Source organism: Anomaloglossus baeobatrachus, chromosome 12 (assembly GCF_048569485.1).
Source record: "Anomaloglossus baeobatrachus isolate aAnoBae1 chromosome 12, aAnoBae1.hap1, whole genome shotgun sequence".
Taxonomy (NCBI): Eukaryota; Metazoa; Chordata; class Amphibia; order Anura; family Aromobatidae; genus Anomaloglossus; species Anomaloglossus baeobatrachus.
In genome coordinates, this window is record NC_134364.1 from 89,631,636 (window position 1) to 89,651,958 (window position 20,323).

The 20,323-nt window shown below is 47.1% G+C and overlaps 1 long non-coding RNA gene across 1 annotated transcript in view; it reads left to right on the plus strand.

Moving 5' to 3' along the window:
• LOC142257480 (uncharacterized) overlaps nt 1–20,323 on the plus strand; it is a 259,149-nt gene that overhangs the window by 236,802 nt on the left and 2,024 nt on the right. The window lies entirely within an intron of this gene.

Genomic DNA, 20,323 nt, shown 5'->3' on the forward strand with positions numbered 1-20,323 from the left:
CTGAAAAAAGTAAAGTATTAGTGTTTTAATGTTTTGGTTAAATAATATTATTTGTTTTTAATTGAGCAAAATCTAAAAAAAAATAAAAAGTTTGATATTTTCCACTCTTAAACACTAGGGGGAGCAGCTGCTCAAATCCTGCTGTAGAGCTACTGTAGAACTAGCTCACATTACAACTGCAGTAAAAGTTGGTGGAATCTGCCCTCCTGTGTGTGATGTCACCTCCCCCTCCAATCTGGGTGTTTCCAAAAGGTAAAGGGAAGATGAAGTTTAGGATCACAGAGCAGAGCCATTTTGTTGGTGTCTGCAAAGTGCCCTCTTCTCCTAACTTTATTTGGACCTCTGCCCTGGCATTGACCTAGCACCTTGCACTTTTCAATGGGTAAGCAGCTCTGTTCGATTTATTTATCTGTAGTGTGAGGAATTTTCCTCCACTATAGTCTCAGGGTGCTGCTTGCCCATTTTGTGTATATTATTATATTGGGCTGATGTCCTCCCATGTGGGAATGTTTTTTCTGGGACTGATTTCCTGCTATTATGTCTTTTTTCCATACTTGTGATTTTACCATTGTCTGACTTAATGTTCAATAAATTTGTTCAGGTTTTGATACCACAAGGCAATGGTTTTGATACTTATTGATATTTTTGTTGGCCATTTAGTACTCCTTTCCTCTCTCCTTATACTTATGCTATTGTGGAGTGGCCAAAGATTACTACTGTATATTCCATCTGTTACACAGAATTTCTTGTCTACAAAGAACAATGAGCTTCACATGTTTGGGTTAATTATCTCTTTTTCCAGCCTTTTTTGACTAATTAAGACCCTCCCCAAACTTGTGAACAGCACTCATACTTGGTCAACATGGGAAAGAAAAGGAGCATTCCAAGGCTATCAGAGACAAGATTGTGGAGGGTCACAAGGCTGGCAAGGGGTACAAAACCCTTTCCAAGGAGTTGGGCCTACCTGTCTCCACTGTTGGGAGCATCATCCGGAAGTGGAAGGCTTATGGAACTACTGTTAGCCTTCCACGGCCTGGACAGCCTTTGAAAGTTTCCACCCATGCCGAGGCCAGGCTTGTCCGAAGAGTCAAGGCTAACCCAAGGACAACAAGGAAGGAGCTCCGGGAAGATCTCATGGCAGTGGGGATATTGGTTTCAGTCAATACCATAAGTAACGTACTCCACCGCAATGGTCTCCGTTCCAGACGAGCCCGTAAGGTACCTTTACTTTCAAAGCGTCATGTCAAGGCTCGTCTACAGTTTGTTCATGATCACTTGGAGGACTCTGAGACAGACTGGTTCAAGGTTCTCTGGTCTGATGAGACCAAGATCGAGATCTTTGGTGCCAACCACACACGTGACGTTTGGAGACTGGATGGCACTGCATACGACCCCAAGAATACCATCCCTACAGTCAAGCATGGTGGTGGCAGCATCATGCTATGGGGCTGTTTCTCAGCCAAGGGGCCTGGCCATCTGGTCCGCATCCATGGGAAGATGGATAGCATGGCCTACCTGGAGATTTTGGCCAAGAACCTCCGCTCCTCCATCAAGGATCTTAAGATGGGTCGTCATTTCATCTTCCAACAAGACAACGACCCAAAGCACACAGCCAAGAAAACCAAGGCCTGGTTCAAGAGGGAAAAAATCAAGGTGTTGTAGTGGCCTAGTCAGTCTCCTGACCTTAACCCAATTGAAAACTTGTGGAAGGAGTTCAAGATTAAAGTCCACATGAAATACCCAAAGAACCTAGATAACTTGGAGAAGATCTGCATGGAGGAGTGGGCCAAGATAACTCCAGAGACCTGTGCCGGCCTGATCAGGTCTTATAAAAGACGATTATTAGCTGTAATTGCAAACAAGGGTTATTCCACAAAATATTAAACCTAGGGGTTGAATAATAATTGACCCACACTTTTATGTTGAAAATTTATTAAAATTTAACAGAGCAACATAACTTGTTGGTTTGTAAGATTTATGCATCTGTTAATAAATCCTGCTCTTGTTTGAAGTTTGCAGGCTCTAACTTATTTGCATCTTATCAAACTTGCTAAATCTGCAGGGGGTTGAATACTACTTGTAGGCACTGTATATAAGACCTCACAGCTCACAGCGCATGTCAGACCAAATGAGAATCATGAGGTCAAAGGAACTACCCAAGGAGCTCAGAGACAGAATTGTGGCAAGGCACAGATCTGGCCAAGGTTACAAAAAAAAATCTGCAGTACTCAAGGTTCCTAAGAGCACAGTGGACTCCATAATCCTTAAAACAGTGTTTCTCAACTCCAGTCCTCAAGACCCACCAGCAGATCATGTTTTAGGGTTTTCCTCAATCAGGTTTTCATGATTTCCTTAATGTTGCAAAGGTGATGGAATTATCCCCTGTCTAATATGGAGGAAAACCTGAAAACATGATTTGTTGTTGGGTCTTGAGGACTGGAGTTGAGAAACACTGCCTTAAAAGGAAGACATTTGGGACCACCAGAACTCTTCCTAGACCTGGCTGTCCAGCCAAGCTGAGCTATCATGGGAGAAGAGCCTTGGTGAGAGAGATAAAGAAGAACCCCAAGATCACTGTGGCTGAGCTCCAGAGATGCAGTAGGGGGATGGGAGAGAGTTCCACAAAGTCAACTATCACTGCAGCCCTCCACCAGTCGGGTCTTTATGGCAGAGTGGCGCGACAGAAGCCTCTCCTCAGTGCAAGACATATGAAAGCCCTCATAGTTTGACAAAAAACACATGAAGGACTCCCAGACTATGAGAAGAAGGGAATTTTGTTACTTACCGTAAATTCCTTTTCTTCTAGCTCTTATTGGGAGACCCAGACGATTGGGTGTATAGCACTGCCTCCGGAGGCCACACAAAGCAATTACACTAAAAAGTGTAAGGCCCCTCCCCTTCTGGCTATACACCCCCAGTGGGATCACTGGCTCACCAGTTTTAGTGCAAAAGCAAGAAGGAGGAAAGCCAATAACTGATTTAAACAAATTCACTCCGAGTAACATCCGAGAACTGAAAACCGTTCAACATGAACAACATGTGTACCCGCAAACAAACCAAAAATCCCGAAGGACAACAGGGCGGGTGCTGGGTCTCCCAATAAGAGCTAGAAGAAAAGGAATTTACGGTAAGTAACAAAATTCCCTTCTTCTTCGGCGCTCTATTGGGAGACCCAGACGATTGGGACGTCCAAAAGCTGTCCCTGGGTGGGTAAAGAAATACCTCATGTTAGAGCTGCAAGACAGCCCTCCCCTACGGGGAGGCAACTGCCGCCTGCAGGACTCTTCTACCTAGGCTGGCGTCCGCCGAAGCATAGGTATGCACCTGATAATGTTTGGTGAAAGTGTGCAGACTCGACCAGGTAGCTGCCTGGCACACCTGTTGAGCCGTAGCCTGGTGTCGCAATGCCCAGGATGCACCCACGGCTCTGGTAGAATGGGCCTTCAGCCCTGATGGAACCGGAAGCCCAGCAGAACGGTAGGCTTCAAGAATTGGTTCTTTGATCCATCGAGCCAGGGTGGCCTTAGAAGCCTGCGACCCTTTGCGCTTACCAGCGACAAGGACAAAGAGTGCATCCGAACGGCGCAAGGGCGCCGTGCGGGAAATGTAGATTCTGAGTGCTCTCACCGGATCTAACAAATGTAAATCCTTCTCATACCGATGAACTGCATGAGGACAAAACGAAGGCAAAGAGATATCCTGATTAAGATGAAAAGAGGATACCACCTTCGGGAGAAACTCCTGAATGGGGCGCAGCACTACCTTGTCCTGGTGGAAGACCAGGAAGGGAGCCTTGGATGATAGTGCTGCCAGCTCAGACACTCTCCGAAGAGATGTGATCGCTACCAGAAAAGCCACTTTCTGTGATAGTCTAGAAAGTGAAACCTCCCTCAGAGGCTCGAAGGGCGGCTTCTGGAGGGCAACTAGTACCCTGTTCAGATCCCATGGATCTAACGGCCGCTTGTACGGGGGTACGATATGGCAAACCCCCTGTAGGAACGTGCGCACCTTAGGAAGGCGTGCCAAACGCCTCTGAAAAAAAGACGGATAGCGCCGATACCTGACCTTTAAGGGAGCCGAGCGCCAAACCTTTTTCTAACCCAGATTGCAGGAAGAAAGAAAGGTAGGCAATGCAAATGGCCAGGGAGACACTCCCTGAGCAGAGCACCAGGATAAGAATATCCTCCACGTTCTGTGGTTCTTAGCGGACGTGGGCTTCCTAGCCTGTCTCATGGTGGCAACGACCCCGTGGAATAATCCTGAAGACGCTAGGATCCAGGACTCAAAGGCCACACAGTCAGGTTCAGGGCCGCAGAATTCCGATGGAAAAACGGCCCTTGGGACAGTAAGTCTAGTCGGTCTGGTAGTGCCCACGGTTGGCCGACCGTGAGCTGTCACAGATCCGGATACCACGCCCTCCTCGGCCAGTCTGGGGCGACGAGTATGGCGTGGCTGCAATCGGATCTGATCTTGCGTAGCACTCTGGGCAAGAGTGCCAGAGGTGGAAACACATAAGGGAGCCGGAACTGCGACCAATCTTGCACTAGGGCGTCTGCCGCCAGCGCTCTTTGATCGCGAGACCGTGCCATGAAGGTTGGGACCTTGTTGTTGTGCCGGGACGCCATTAGGTCGACGTCCGGCCTTCCCCAGCGGCGACAGATTTCCTGAAACACGTCCGGGTGAAGGGACCATTCCCCTGCGTCCATCCCTGGCGACTGAGGAAGTCCGCCTCCCAGTCTTCTACGCCGGGGATGTGAACTGCGGATATGGTGGAGGCCGTGGCTTCCACCCACATCAGAATCCGCCGGACTTCCTGGAAGGCTTGCCGACTGCGTGTCCCTCCTAGGTGATTGATGTATGCCACCGCTGTGGAGTTGTCCGACTGAATTCGGATCTGCTTTCTTTCCAGCCACTGCTGGAAGGCTAGTAGGGCAAGATACACTGCTCTGATTACCAGAACATTGATCTGAAGGGTGGACTCCTGCTGAGTCCACGTACCCTGAGCCCTGTGGTGGAGAAAAACCGCTCCCCACCCTGACAGACTCGCGTCTGTCGTGACCACCGCCCAAGACGGTGGTAGGAAGGATCTTCCCTGTGATAATGAGGTGGGAAGAAGCCACCATTGCAGAGAGTCCTTGCCGTCTGTGAAAGGGATACTTTCCTGTTCAGGGATGTTGACTTCCCGTCCCATTGGCGGAGAATGTCCCATTGAAGTGGACGCAGATGAAACTGCGCAAACGGAACCGCCTCCATTGCCGCCACCATCTTCCCGAGGAAGTGCATGAGGCGTCTTAAGGAGTGCGACTGACCTTGAAGGAGAGTCTGCACCCCAGTCTGTAGTGACCGCTGCTTGTCCAGCGGAAGCTTCACTACCGCTGAGAGGATATGAAACTCCATGCCAAGATACTTTAGTGATTGGGTCGTGACAGATTTGACTTTGAGAAGGTGATGATCCACCCGAACGTCTGGAGAGTCTCCAGCGCAACATTCAGGCTGAGTTGGCATGCCTCTTGAGAGGGTGCCTTGACAAGTAGATCGTCCAAGTAAGGGATCACAGAGTGTCCCTGTGAGTGCAAGACTGCTACCACTGCCGTCATGACCTTGGCGAACACCCGTGGGGCTGTCGCTAGCCCGAATGGCAGAGCTACGAACTGAAGATGGTCGTTTCCTATCACGAAACGTAGAAAAACATTGGTGCTCTGTAGCAATCGGCACGTGGAGATAAGCATCTTTGATGTCTATTGACGCTAGGAAATTTCCTTGAGACCTTGAGGCAATGACGGAGCGGAGGGTATCATCCGGAACCGCCTGGCCTCCACGTGCTTGTTTAGCAGTTTTAGGTCCAGAACGGAACGGAAAGAGCCATCCTTTTTTGGCACCACAACCAGATTGGGGGAAAACCGTGTCTTGTTCCTGAAGAGGAACCGGGATTACCACTCCTTCTGCCTGCAGAAGAGCATCTGCTCGGTGGGGAGGTGGGGACGTTCTGAAGAATCGAGTCGGAGGACGAGAACAGAACTCTGTCCTGTGCACGTGGGCACACTGTCCCTCACCCACCGGTCTGTGACCTGTGGCAGCTAAATGTCGCCAAAGGCGAGCGAGTCTGCCATCTACCGCGGATGCGGAGAGATGAGAGAGCTGAGAGTCATGAGGAGACCGCCTTGGTAGCGGTTCCTCCGGCTGCCTTCCTTGGGCGTGATTGAGCCCGGCCGTAAGCTGAGCCCCTCTGAGGCTTTTCAGCCCTTTTGGACGAGGACAATTGGGACCTGCCCGAGCCTGGGAAGGACCGAAACCGCGACTGTCCTTCCAGGACAGCATTAATAGGGTAAGTCGCAATGCAGACATTGCGAGGTTAAGGACACCACCTGCGGCACAGATGTACATGTGCTCAAGACCAGCTGCGCAAGAACAGCTGAAAAGCTTAGGGTGCCCATACGGCTGTGAATGCCGGAGCAACCGACACGCCGACAGCCTCATAGACAGATTTCAACCAGAGTCCATCTGTCTGTCACTGTAAGTGAAGTCCCATCTCCACTGCAACTATGGCTCTAGCCGCAAGCCTGGAGATTGGAGAATCCACCTTTGGACCCTGGGTCCAACGCTTGACCACGTCAGGGGGAAAATGATAACGTGTATCCTTAATACGTTTGGAGAAAACGCTTATCTGGGAAGCGTGGTGTTCCTGGACTGCTTCTCTGAAGTCAGCGTGGCCAGAACAATACTCAATATACGTTTGAGCTACTGAAACGGGACTTCTCCTGCTGTGAAGCTGCCTCCTCCGCTGGGGGAGCTGAGGGAGAAAGATCCAACATTCCATTGATGGACGCTATAGGATCATTCCTTATGGCGTCACCATCCGGTGTATCCGGATTGAGAGCGGTGTCAGGATCAAAGTCCTGATGAGCTACGTCTGCCTCATCATACAGAGAGCCTCCTGGGACCCCCCCGGAGCACCAATTGTATTCCAAATGAGGGTGGCCAGGGAGCAATGCTCCAGATTGCCCATGGCCTGTCCGGACTGCAAGTCTCTATCCCATTGCAACTCCATCCCTGTCCTTGGACAGGGTTGAGAGGTGGCTCTTTTGGCCACGTCAAGTAGAGACCCCGGCTGACCAAGTGCTACAGGGGAGCATTGCACACAATGGAGTTCAGTGCCGTGGAACAGTATCACATGCAGTAAAAACAGCATCGAAAGCCTGTGTAGCTTATATGCTGCTGCCGACTTATAGAGCCAAGAATGGCGACCGTACAGTGCAATGTATATCATACAAGCATAAAGTACAAATGAACACAGCAGCACATGCAATACAAGCAGCATAGAAAGCCTGCTTTTCTGCTGCTGTAGACTAGCCATCTAGGGGAATATAGCCCAGAATAGCGACCATACAGTGCAATGTATAGCATACAAGCATAAGTACAAATGAACACTGCAACCCCTGCAATACAAGCAGCATAGAAAAAAACCTGTGCCTCAGCACCCTTGCTTTTCTGCTGCTGTAGTCTAGCCATTCTATGGCGAATATAGCCAAGACTAGCGACCGTACAGTGCAGTGTATAGCATACAAGCATAAATACACATGAACACTTCAGTACGTGCAATACCCGCAGCCTAGAAAGCCTGTGCCTTAGCACCCATGCTTTCCTGCTGCTGATGTGTCGCCATATAGCCAAAAATAGCGACCTATGCAGTGTAAGCACAAAATACAAATGGACAAAACTGCGGTACTTAGTGTCAGCACTTCAGGTGCCGCTTACCGCCCGCCTATAAGCGGGTGTGTGGTCGCCCTAGTCCTGTGCCTGGTTGCCCAGAGTCCGAGTGTCGCCATCTAAGATCAGCTCGGACTGCAGGAATGGCTGCCGGCGTCCTTCTCCAGCTCGTGTGAGTAGGGGCGGGCCGTGGGCGTGCCCCAAGTCAGAGCGGGAAACCGGCGTCCCACAGTGTCCAGTGAGAGGGCTGGAGCATGTAAATAAGGCTCCAGCCCTCGGCGCTGCTGATTTTACAGCGTCTCTCCCCTACCCTGATTGACAGGGTGGGGGCGGGAACGAAGCGGAGCTAGGCCGCAAAAGCCGGGGACTGGATTTATAAGCGCCGCCGCCGTAAAAGCGCGGTCGGCGCTAAGTCCCCGGCACACTACAAGTCCCAGCCGCGCCGCCGCTCCCGGAGCGTCCGGCGCGGTAGTTCCCAATAAATAAAGTCACTCAGCTAGGCTGCAGTGACTGTAACCCTTTACTGTCCCCGGCGCACTAGCACACCCAGCAAGTCTGGAGTGTGCTGTGCCTGTGTGTACGGGGACACAGAGTACCTGAATGGTGCAGGGCCATGTCCCTGAACGGCACTCCCGCTCCACATCCAGCAGGTTCAATGGGTCTGTGGATGGAGCCCGGCCTCAGGGCTTTGGGGACGGTAAGATCCCACTTCCTCAGAGGCCCTCAGGGGGATGGGGAAGGAAAACAGCATGTGGGCTCCAGCCGCCGTACCAGCAATAGGTACCTCAACCTTACAAACCACCAGTGGGGTGAGAAGGGAGCATGCTGGGGGCCCCATATGGGCCCTCTTTTCTTCCATCCGATATAGTCAGCAGCTACTGCTGACTAAACAGTGGAGCTATGCGTGGATGTCTGACCTCCTTCGCACAAAGCCGAAAACTGGTGAGCCAGTGATCCCACTGGGGGTGTATAGCCAGAAGGGGAGGGGCCTTACACTTTTTAGTGTAATTGCTTTGTGTGGCCTCCGGAGGCAGTGCTATACACCCAATCGTCTGGGTCTCCCAATAGAGCGCCGAAGAAATAAGATTCTCTGGTTTGATGAGACGAAGATACAACTTGTTCGTGATAATTCTAAGTGGTATGTGTGGAGAAAACCAGGCACTGCTCATCCCCTGCCCAATATAATACCAAAAGTGAAACATGGTGGTGGCAGCATCATGCTGTGGGGGTGTTTTTCAGCTGCAGGGACAGGACGACTAATTGTAATTGAAGGACAGATGAATGGGGCCAAGTACAGAAATATCGTGGAAGAAAACCTCTTCCAGAGTGCTCTGGACCTCAGACTTGGCCGAAGGTTCATTTTCCAACAAGACAATGACCCTAAGCACACCGCTAAAATAACAAAGAATTGGTTCAGAACAACTCTGTGACCATTTTTGACTAGCCCAGCCAGAGCCCTGACCTAAACCCAATTGAGCATCTCTGGAGAGACCTGAAAATGACTGTCCATAAAGTTCAGCGAGTACCTAACTATTTGTACTCGCTATACTCATAACGAGTACTGTCTAATACTCGTGTATTTGTTCTGAATAAATAGCGTGTGCAATGCAAGTCAATGGGGAGTATTCGCAATGTAACGAGTAAAGCCAGCTTTACACCTTACAATTAGGGATGCGATCTCGTATGCGATGTGACACGCCCAGGTCGCATATGCGATCTAATGAGATTGCACGTAGGTCGTTCATTTGCTGTCACACGTGCGTTAGTAGCCTATGTTAAATTGATCAATATTGTGTGCGATCCTTTAGATCATGTGTTCTGTGACGTATGCAACGGGCACCCTTTTTTTTTTTTTATTTATTGACTTGCCAAGCGTGTGTAATGTGTAGAGATGCGTTTTTACTATGTCATCTGCCATTCAGCTCTGCTACATAGCCGCTGACAGCAGACACAGACAGCCATGTAGCAGCGGTGAATGGCAGATGACAGCAGACACAGACAGAGCCGCACTGTCAGAATGAACTCGGGTGAACCTCACCCGACTTCACGGTCATGCTGCGGCTCTGTCTGTGCCGCGTCCTGATTAGCGGTCACCAGTGAAGGACTCACCGGTGACCGCTAATCTCCTGAGTACCTGAAGTGACCAGCCCTCTCTCATACTCACCGATCCCCGTTCCCCGGCGCTGCACGGCATTCACACTGCTCCGGCGCCTTTTACTGTTTTGAAAAAGCCGGCCGCCCATTAAACAATCTGGTATTCCCTGCTTACCCCGCCCACCGGCGCCTATGATTGGTTACAGTGAGACACGCCCCCCACGCTGAGTGACAGGTGTCACACTGCACCCAATCACAGCAGCCGGTGGGCGTGTCTATACTGTGCAGTGAAATAAATAATTAAATAATTAAAAAAAACGGCGTGCGGTCCCCCCCAATTTTAAAACCAGCCAGATAAAGCCATACGGCTGAAGGCTGGTATTCTCAGGATGGGGAGCTCCACGTTATGGGGAGCCCCCCAGCCTAACAATATCAGTCAGCAGCCGCCCAGAATTGCCGCATACATTATATGCGACAGTTCTGGGACTGTACCCGGCTCTTCCCGATTTACCCTGGTGCGTTGGCAAATCGGGGTAATAAGGAGTTATTGGCAGCCCATAGCTGCCAATAAGTCCTAGATTAATCATGTCAGGCGTCTATGAGACACCTTCCATGATTAATCTGTAAATTACAGTAAATAAACACACACGCCCGAAAAAATCCTTTATTGGAAATAAAAAACACACACATATACCCTGGTTCACCACTTTAATCAGCCCAAAAAAAGCCCTCCTTGTCCGGCGTAATCCAGGATGATGCAGCGTCGCATCCAGCGCTGCTGCATGGAGGTGACCGGAGCTGCAGCACACACCGCCGCTCCGGTCACCTCCACGCAGGTAATGAAGACAGCCGCGCGATCAGCTGAGCTGTCACTGAGGTTACCCGCTGTCACTGGATCCAGCGGTGGCCGCGGGTAACCTCAGTGACAGATCAGCTGATCGCGCTACTCACCGCCGCTCCGGTCAGCTCCAGTCAGCAACTGAGGTGAGTAGCGCGATCAGCTGATCTGTCACTGAGGTTACCCGCGGCCACCGCTGGATCCAGTGACAGCGGGTAACCTCAGTGACAGCTCAGCTGATCGCGCGGCAGTCTTCATTACCTGCGTGGAGGTGACCGGAGCGGCTGTGTGTGCTGCAGCTCCGGTCACCTCCATGCAGCAGAGCTGGATGCGACGCTGGAGCATCCTGGATTACGCCGGACAAGGAGGGCTTTTTGGGGCTGATTAAAGTGGTGAACCAGGGAATGTGTGTGTGTTTTTTATTTCCAATAAAGGATTTTTTCGGGCGTGTGTGTTTATTTACTGTAATTTACAGATTAATCATGGAAGGTGTCTCATAGACGCCTGACATGATTAATCTAGGACTTATTGGCAGCTATGGGCTGCCATTAACTCCTTATTACCCCGATTTGCCAACGCATCAGGGTAAATCGGGAAGAGCCGGGTACAGTCCCAGAACTGTCGCATATAATGTATGCGGCAATTCTGGGCGGCTGTTGGCTGATATTGTTAGGCTGGGGGGCTCCCCATAACGTGGAGCTCCGCATCCTGAGAATACCAGCCTTCAGCCGTATGGCTTTATCTGGCTGGTTTTAAAATTGGGGGGAACCGCACGCCATTTTTTTAAATTATTTAATTATTTATTTCACTACACAGTATAGACACGCCCACCGGCTGCTGTGATTGGGTGCAGTGTGACACCTGTCACTCAGCGTGGGGGCGTGTCTCACTGTAACCAATCATAGGCGCCGGTGGGCGGGGAAAGCAGGGAATACCAGATTGTTTAATGGGCGGCCGGCTTTTTCAAAACAGTAAAAGCCGCCTCAGCAGTGTGAATGCCGTGCAGCGCCGGGGATCGGTGAGTATATGAGAGAGGGGGATAGACTGACATGGACAGAGAGTGAGGGACAGAGATAGTGACGGACTGACAGAGATTAGTGCATGACAGACATTGTGAGGCGCTTCAGAACGCAGCTTTTCAGCTGCGCTCTGAAGCAGACCTTTTTTAAGCTGCGGTGCAGAGCGCACACCTGCGCACATAGCCTCAGACACCAAAATCGTATGAGGGATGTCACACGTTACAATTCACTAGTTTCGTACAACAAAACGTCCAATGTATGAGGAATAAACGACGTGTATGCGATCACCGTATTTTCGTTCAATATCGATCGCATGTAGGTTTCACACGCAAATACCTCACGAACGATGCCGGATGTGCGTCACTTACAACTTGACCCCGACGACGGATTGAAAGATTTATTGAAGTGTGTAAAGCAGGCTTTACTTGAATTCCGCACTATTTGCTTCTCCCACAAATAGTTCAGCATTCGGGTTACTCATTACTTTGCAAGTTTTCCCCATTGACTTGCATTGTACACGCTATTTGGAATGAATACGGGAGTATTAGACAGTACTCGTTATTAAAATAGCGAGTACGAATAGTTGGGTACTCGCTCAACTCTAGCTGTCCACCAACGTTCACCAACAACCTGATGGAACTGGAAACGATCTGCAAGGAAGAATGGCAGAGGATCCCCAAATCCAAGTGTGAAAAACTTGTTGCATCCTTCCCAAGAAGACTCATGGCTGCACTAGCTCAATTGGGTGCTTCTACTCAATACTGAGGAAAGGGTCTGAATACTTTATGACCATGTGATATTTCAGGGTTTTTTTTGTTTAATAAATTTGCAAAAATTTCTACATTTAATTTTTTTTTCCTGACAAGATAGGGGGCAGAGTGTACATTAATGAGAAAAAAATGAACTTTTTTTAATTTACCAAATGACTGCAATGAAAAAAAAAGTGAAAAATTTAAAGGGGCCTGAATACTTTCCATATCCACTGTATATACATTACACAGTACCACTTCACCTGTCCTGTATACTGGGTGTAATCCTCAGTACCTGTATTATGCTGTATATATACACACTGCACAGTACCATTTCTCGTGTCCTGTACACGGAGTGTAGTTCTATTTATCTGTATATATACTGCACAGTAGTACGTCTGTGCTGTATACTAGGTGTAATTCTCAGTATCTGTATTATTCAGTATATATACACTGCACAGTACCACTTCTCCTGTCCTGTATACTGGGTGTAATCCTCAGTACCTGTATTATTCTGTATATATACACTGCACAGTACCACTGCTCCTGTCCTGTATAATGGGTGTATTTCCCAGTATCTATATTATTCTGTGTGTATATATAAGTGCCCTGCAAAAGTATTTGCCCCCCCTTGAATTTTTCAACCTTTTCCCATATTTCAGGCTTCAAACAAAGAAAAAAAAAATTATGTTGAAGAATCAAGTGGACACAATTGTGAAGTTGAACAAAATTTATTGCTTATTTTAAATTTTTCGAAAAAATAAAAAACTGAAAATTGGGTCGTGGAATATTATTCATCCCCTTTACTTTCAGTGCAGCAAACTCACTCCAGAAGTTCATTGAGGATCTCAGAATGATCCAATGTTGTCCTAAATGACTGATGATGATAAATATAAGCCACCTGTGTGTAATCAAGTCTCCGTATAAATGCCCCTGCTCTGTGATAGTCTCAGGGTTCTGTTTTAAGCGCAGATAGCATCATGAAGACCAAGGAACACAACAGGCAGGTCTGTGATACTGTTGTGGAGACGTTTAAAGCCAGATTTGGTTGCAAAAAGATTTCCACAACTTTAAACATCCCAAGAAGCACCGTGTAAGCGATCATATTGAAACGGAAGGAGTATCATACCACTGCAAATCTAACAAGACTCGGCCGTCCATCCAAACTTTCATCTCAAACAAGGAGAAGACTGATCAGAGATGCAGCCAAGGGGCCCATGATCACTCTGCAGAGATTTACAGCTGAGGTGGGAGAGTCTGTCCATAGGACAACAATCAAGTCGTACACTGCACAAATATGGCATGTATGGAAGAGTGGCAAGAAGAAAGCCATTTCTTAACCCTAGAACGCGCAAGCACAGAAATCTACAATAGACAACAAGTAACCTAGCAGGCCTGCGAGGCCCCAGGTATGCGTTCTAGGGTTAAAGATATCCATAAAAAGTGTTGTTTAAAGTTTGCCACAAGCCACCTGGGAGAAACCAAACATGTGGAAGAAGGTGCTCTGGTCAGATGAAACCAAAAATTTAACTTTTTGGGCACAATGCCAAACGATATGTTTGGCGTAAAAGCAACACAGCTCATCACCCTGAACACACCATCCCCACTGTCAAACATGGTGGTGGCAGCATCATGGTTTGGGCCTGCTTTTCTTCAGCAGGGACAGGGAAGATGGTTAAAATTGATGAGAGGATGGATGGAGCCAAATACAGGACCATTCTTGAAGAAAACCTGTTGGAGTCTGCAAAAGACCTGAGACTAGGACAGAGATTTGTCTTTCAACAAGACAATGATCCAAACCTAAAGCAAAATCTACAATGAAATGGTTCACAAACAAACGTATCCAGGTGTTAGAATGGCCAAGTCACAGTCCAGACCTGAATCCAATCGAGAATCTGTGGAAAGAGCAGAAAACTGCTGTTCACAAATGCTCTCCATCCAACCTCACTCAGCTCCAGCTGTTTACACAGAAGAATCAGTCTCTCGATGTGCAAAACTGATAGAGACATGCAGCTGTAATCGCAGCAAAAGGTGGCGCTACAAAGTATTAACTTAAAGGGGCCGAATAACATTGTATGCACCAATTTTCAGTTGTTTTATTTTTTACAAAAATTTTAAATAAGCAATAAATATCGTTCACCTTCACAATTGTGACCCACTTGTTGCTGATTCTTCACCACAACATTAAGATTTCTATCTTTATGTTTGAAGCCTGAAATGTGGGAGAAGGTTGCAAAATTCAAGGGGGCCAAATACTTTCACAAGGCACTGTGTATATATACACACACACACACACACACACACACACACACACACACACACACACACACGCTAGCGATTCATGTTTCCAAATCTTGTGTGGAAAAGAAGTTGATGACAGTAGTAAAGTAAAGCTCCAGCCTTCTATAAGAAGGTGGCACGTGCCACTACTTCACAAATCTGTAAGGACAGGATGACTTCTTGACCTTCTAAACCTCTTATCGTGAGTGAGAGAAAAGTTGGATGCATGTTTTTGAGATTATTTGCTCCCTTATCCTGCTGCAGCCTGTCTCGAAGTGGCTAGGGATAACATTGTGCCCTACTGTTTCTTTTGGATCAGAAATGTCTGGGTTTACGTTTAAATTTTACTGTAACCTGTAATATCACTGCTTGTAATCCCCCTGGGAAGGGCTGTTGTATAAGAAAAGAAAAAAAGGAAAAAAAAAAAAATCACAATTTTACGCTCACAGTTAACATGGAGACCAATAGTTAGGGCTCTTGTCCACTTGCGTACCGCTTCCGATGCGAGGGCATCGGAAGCTATATGCTAATGACCTTCTGCTGCAGGTGTCAGCCAAGGGGCATGCGACTGTGATGAGATCTTGCGATCGCATCACAGGAATGGAGAAGAGGGAGGGATCACTTTCTCCTCATCTCCTCCGCTGTCTGTCTGCGTGCACCACACTGCAGTCGCATAACATGCGAGTGCAGTGCGATTTTACACACGCGTGAGCCGAGACTCGGTGCAAAACACAGCATGCTGTGATTGTACCAAGAGCACGATTCATGACGTAGAAAATTAAGCAAGAGGACACTGTCCCATAGATTAACACTGGTGCGAGTGCAATCCGATTTTTTATCGGATTGCACTCGCACATGTAAATCGCAAGTGGACATGAGTCCTTAGTAATGGAAACAACTCTGGCACTCAAAATTTTATGGAAACTAGTAACTTTTATTTGTTCTTTTTATTCAATATAAACCAGTCAAAAATTGATGTTTCAGCATAGGCCTTCTTCAATGACTGAGGCTAAGGAGTGTAACAAGAGATTTTTTCTTTATAAATACACCACATAAGGACTTCTATGTCATGACTGGAGGTGTCCTCCAAAGGATATAATTCATCTTATTCTACATATATGGTAGATATCTGTCTTGTCTAATAACATGGACACCTCAAATTGTAAGGTACTGAAATACAACAAAAAGAGAATCAAGTACAAGCTTGAAGAGCCGACCTCAAAATTTAGGATCTAAAGCGGGCTTTACACGCTACGACATCGCTAATGCGGAGTCGTTGGGGTCACGGAATTCGTGACGCACATCCGGCCGCATTAGCGATGCCGTTGCGTGTGACATCGATTAGCGATTTTGCATCGTTGCAAAACAGTGAAAAATCGCTAATCGGCGACACGGGGGTCCATTCCCAATTATCGTTACTTCAGCAGTAACGAGGTTGTTCCTCGTTCCTGCGGCATCACACATCGCTGCGTGTGACGCCGCAGGAGCGAGGAACGTCTCCCTACCTGCCTCCCGGCCGCTATGCGGAAGGAAGGAGGTGGGCGGGATGTTACGTCCCGCTCATCTCCGCCCCTCCGCTGCGATTGGGCGGCGGTTCAGTGACGTCGCTGTGACGCCGCACGGACCGCCCCCTTAGAAAGGAGGCGGTTCGCCGGTCACAGCGACGTCGCCGGACAGGTAAGTATGTGTGACGGCTCTGGGCGATGTTGTGCGCCACGGGCAGCGATATGCCCGTGTCGCGCAACAGATGGGGGCGGGTACGCACACTAGCGATATCGGGACCGATATCGCAGTGTGTAAAGTAGTCTTTAGTTATATGGAAAAATAATCCTATTTTGGACTGTGATAATAGGAGGCTTCAATTATAATCCAGGAATATATCTAGAGATCCAATGAATGAACTGCAGAGTAGAGGCAGGTTTTAAAAGAAAGCCTTAGTGATAAGTGCGTGCAGCAAACTGTTAGGCCGGTGGTCAGAGGGGAAGTGCCACAGTCCAAGATACCATACAGTCCCTGACAGAAGTGTCGCTTATCCATGTTATGTAAATAAAAGCTTATAACCTGACTTTAAATTCATCCATTGGTTTTATAAATTACTCTTTTGAAAGCTGAAACCTTCCCAAATGTCGTTTAGGTTATAAAAATAAAGTTGCTGCAAAGCTGAAATATTGATCATTTAATGAACACAGAAAGGTCAGATTTTGGCAAGACAAAGGTTTTGTCGCTCACAGAAAGTAATGTGAAATTCAAACAAATAATTAACTTTTAATACAAAGATATGTTGCATTACATTGGTGACTGAAGTTGTGGTGCTATTAGAGCCATATTTAATATTTTGTGTGACTTTCATGAGCTTGAAGGACTGCATCCATGCGGTTCAACAATGATTCATACAATTTATTGATGAAGTCATCAGGACTAGCAAACAATGCAGTCTTCCATGCCTCCCAGAGTTCATCTAGATTCTTTGGTTTTGTCGTCCAAGCTTCCTCTTTCATCCTACCCCAAACAGGCTCAATGATGTTCATGCCTGGTGACTGGGCTGGCCAGTCCTTGAGCACCTTGATCTTCTTTGTGAGGAGGAACTTTGTAGTAGAGATGGATGTATGAGATGGAGCACCATCCTGCTGCAGAATTTGACCCCTTTTATGACTGGGAATGTAAGAGGTAGCTAATACTTCTTCGTATTTTAGGCTATTGATATTGCCTTCTACCTTAAAAATATTTTGCACACCCCCATACTGAATATAACCCCAGACCATGATCTTTCCACTATCAAACGTAACTGTTTTCTGGATGCATACGGGCTCCAGTAGGTCTCCTGCAGTATTTGTGGTGGCTGTGGTGTAATTCAACTGAAGATTCATCAGAGAAATCCACCTTCTGCCACTTTTCCAGCGTCCATCTGTTTAGCAGGCTGTGGGACTTGGCAAATGCCACACGGTTTTTTAATTGCATTTTGTTTAGTGCTAACTTCTGGGCACTGATTCGACAATGGAGGCCATTTCGAGACAGAATCTTACAAACTGTTCTGATTGATACAGGGACTTGAGGTGACCAGGCCTGTTGGAGCTCTGCTGCAGTAGAAGAGGGGATGACTTCGGATTTTTTAACCAACAAATGCTAATCCTGAGCAGTTGTCTTGCGGGGTCTGCCGGACCTGGGCTTGTCAAAAACGTCTCCAGTCTCTTCAAATCTTTTTTTAATTCTTTGTACTGGACGCAGAGACACATTAAAGATGCCAGACACCTCTGCAGTGGATCTGGTCTTCAGCCTCTTGATAATCAAGGCTTTGGTCACAGGGTGGATTTTTGGCATGTTGTCAGAGTTGCAGTTCAACTGAAGGTCTGGGGTGCTGGGTTTCTTTTTATACACACCCACTAATTAACCGATCATTTAGTGAGCACAGGTGAGGCTGTAAACTAGGATTGGGTGCATTATATGACAAGGCGACAAAACGTTTGTCTTGCCAAAATCTGACCTGTGTTCTCATTAAATGATCAATATTTCAGCTTTGCAGCAACTTTATTTTCATAACCTAAACCAAATTTGGGAGGGTTTCAGCTTTCAAAAGAGTAATTTATAAAACCAATGGATCAATTTAAAGTCAGGTTATGAGCTTTTATTTACATAACATGGATAAGCAACAAAACTTCTGTCAGGGTCTGTATATGTAGAATAAGATGAATTATATCCTTTGGAGGACACCTCCAGTTATGACATAGAAGTCCTTATGTGGTGTATTTATAAAGAAAAAAAATCTCGTTACACTCCTTAGCCTTAGTCATTGAAGAAGGCCTATGACGAAACGTCAATTTTTGACTGCTTCATAATGAATAAAAGTTACTAAAGTTTCCACAAAATGTTGAGTGCCGGAGTCTTTTTCATTATAGGAACCTTTTTTTTTCTCCTGAGCACCATATACGGTGAGCTGAACCTCTTCATACTGATGAGCCCTTAATTAGACTCGCAGAAAACACAGGAGGCCATGCAGGGATATAAAGAGTTTATTGTATAGTTCTCCTATGGGTTCATCAATTCTACACAGTGCAAAAGCTGCTCACAGTGTTGGCCCTCAGGACAGCCGGGAGGGGGATGGGAAAACAATATGTTGAGGAGGAGGAAGTTCTGATCATGCAGTTCTTGGATCAAAAGCGTAAAGTCAAGATGAAAGGAGATCGTAAAGTTTCCAAAATTTGTCAACGTCAAAAAAGTGCCGATAGAGACGATCCCTAAAAATAACTTCTAGTGAAATGGGCAGGATCCCGAGTCTGCACACGTAGTGCACTCCTATTCTAAAAAAAAGCGTCCCTCTGTCCGATACTTGGCGTTTCACTTTCCTCCTGGACCAAGAGCAAGTGCAGCACCACCTTAATATATCACCTCGACTGTTAAATCTATGGTCAATCAAAAAAAAAAAAATCCTTGCTTCTCTTATCTAGTCCTGCTTTTCAGTTACTTTGCATTTAGCTCCAGAGCTGTATTCACAATTCTACCCTTCTCATCTGATTGTACCAACGTCCACACTCTGAGCTGTTTTTTGATGACTCCACAATATACTGCAGTAATCGAACTACAATATGTGGCCACGCTGAAGCTATATCATTTTATTGAGAATCTGAACCAGCAGGAGATGCCGGCTGAAGTAAACTGCACCAAGGGAAAAACAAAAAACAGCAAGTTTAGAAATGTTGCATCAGAAAAGTAAAAGCAGGTCACTGCTGAGTTATTTTGTTTTGTTTTTTTTTACTGCAGCTAAAATCTGCTTTCTTGGCAGTAAAAAATGCACTCAAAATACCGTTTTTTCACAAGCTGCAAATCTCAAATTCACTTAGGAAAAAACAAATACAAAACCCAAGCGTGTGCAGAGTACTGAAATCTCGTAGCTTGTGCTGGTTCTGTAAAAAATACTGCTTTTATTTTGAGAGAGAAAAAACAAAATGCTGTGTGTAAACATAGCCTTATAGTGCATGGCTTGCTTTATCCAGACACTGAAGCAGCAGGGAGTGCAAATAGGAAATTAAGTCCGTACGAACCAGAAACCAGCAAAATTGGAAATGATGTTATGGGATTTACATCAGATAAGTAAAGCACATAACTTGCAATTATATAGTGCAGGGCCAGCTATATCCAGCAGGGGTTGTGATAGGATGCGAATAAGCCAGCACCAGAGATAAATCAGCTCTGTCATGCTAGTAAAGCAGAAGACCTGCAATCTTAGGCCATGTGCCCACGGGACAATGTACCCACGGATTTTGCCGTGGAAGAGTGCAGATCTGGATTTTTTTAGATAAATCCACAGGTTTGCACAAGTACACACACTCCCCATGTTATCCTATGGGATTTGGGAAGTGCTGTATCAATGGTGTGGTATTTGTGGAATATGCCGTGGATTTCCCACAGCCGCCCGTAACTGCATGTCAATTGTTCATGCAGAAATATTCGCGGAATACCCGCTCCTCCACTATGGAGATACAGGCCAGGAATTCCGCAGGTATTGCCGCAGGTTTACCGCAGCAACTCCACGCATATACCGCAGCAATGGATAGCTGCAGATTCCAGGGAGCAGCTGCGGTAAACCTGCGGAAAAGTCCACGGGTACGTTGTCCCGTGGGCACATAGCCTTACAGCTTGTG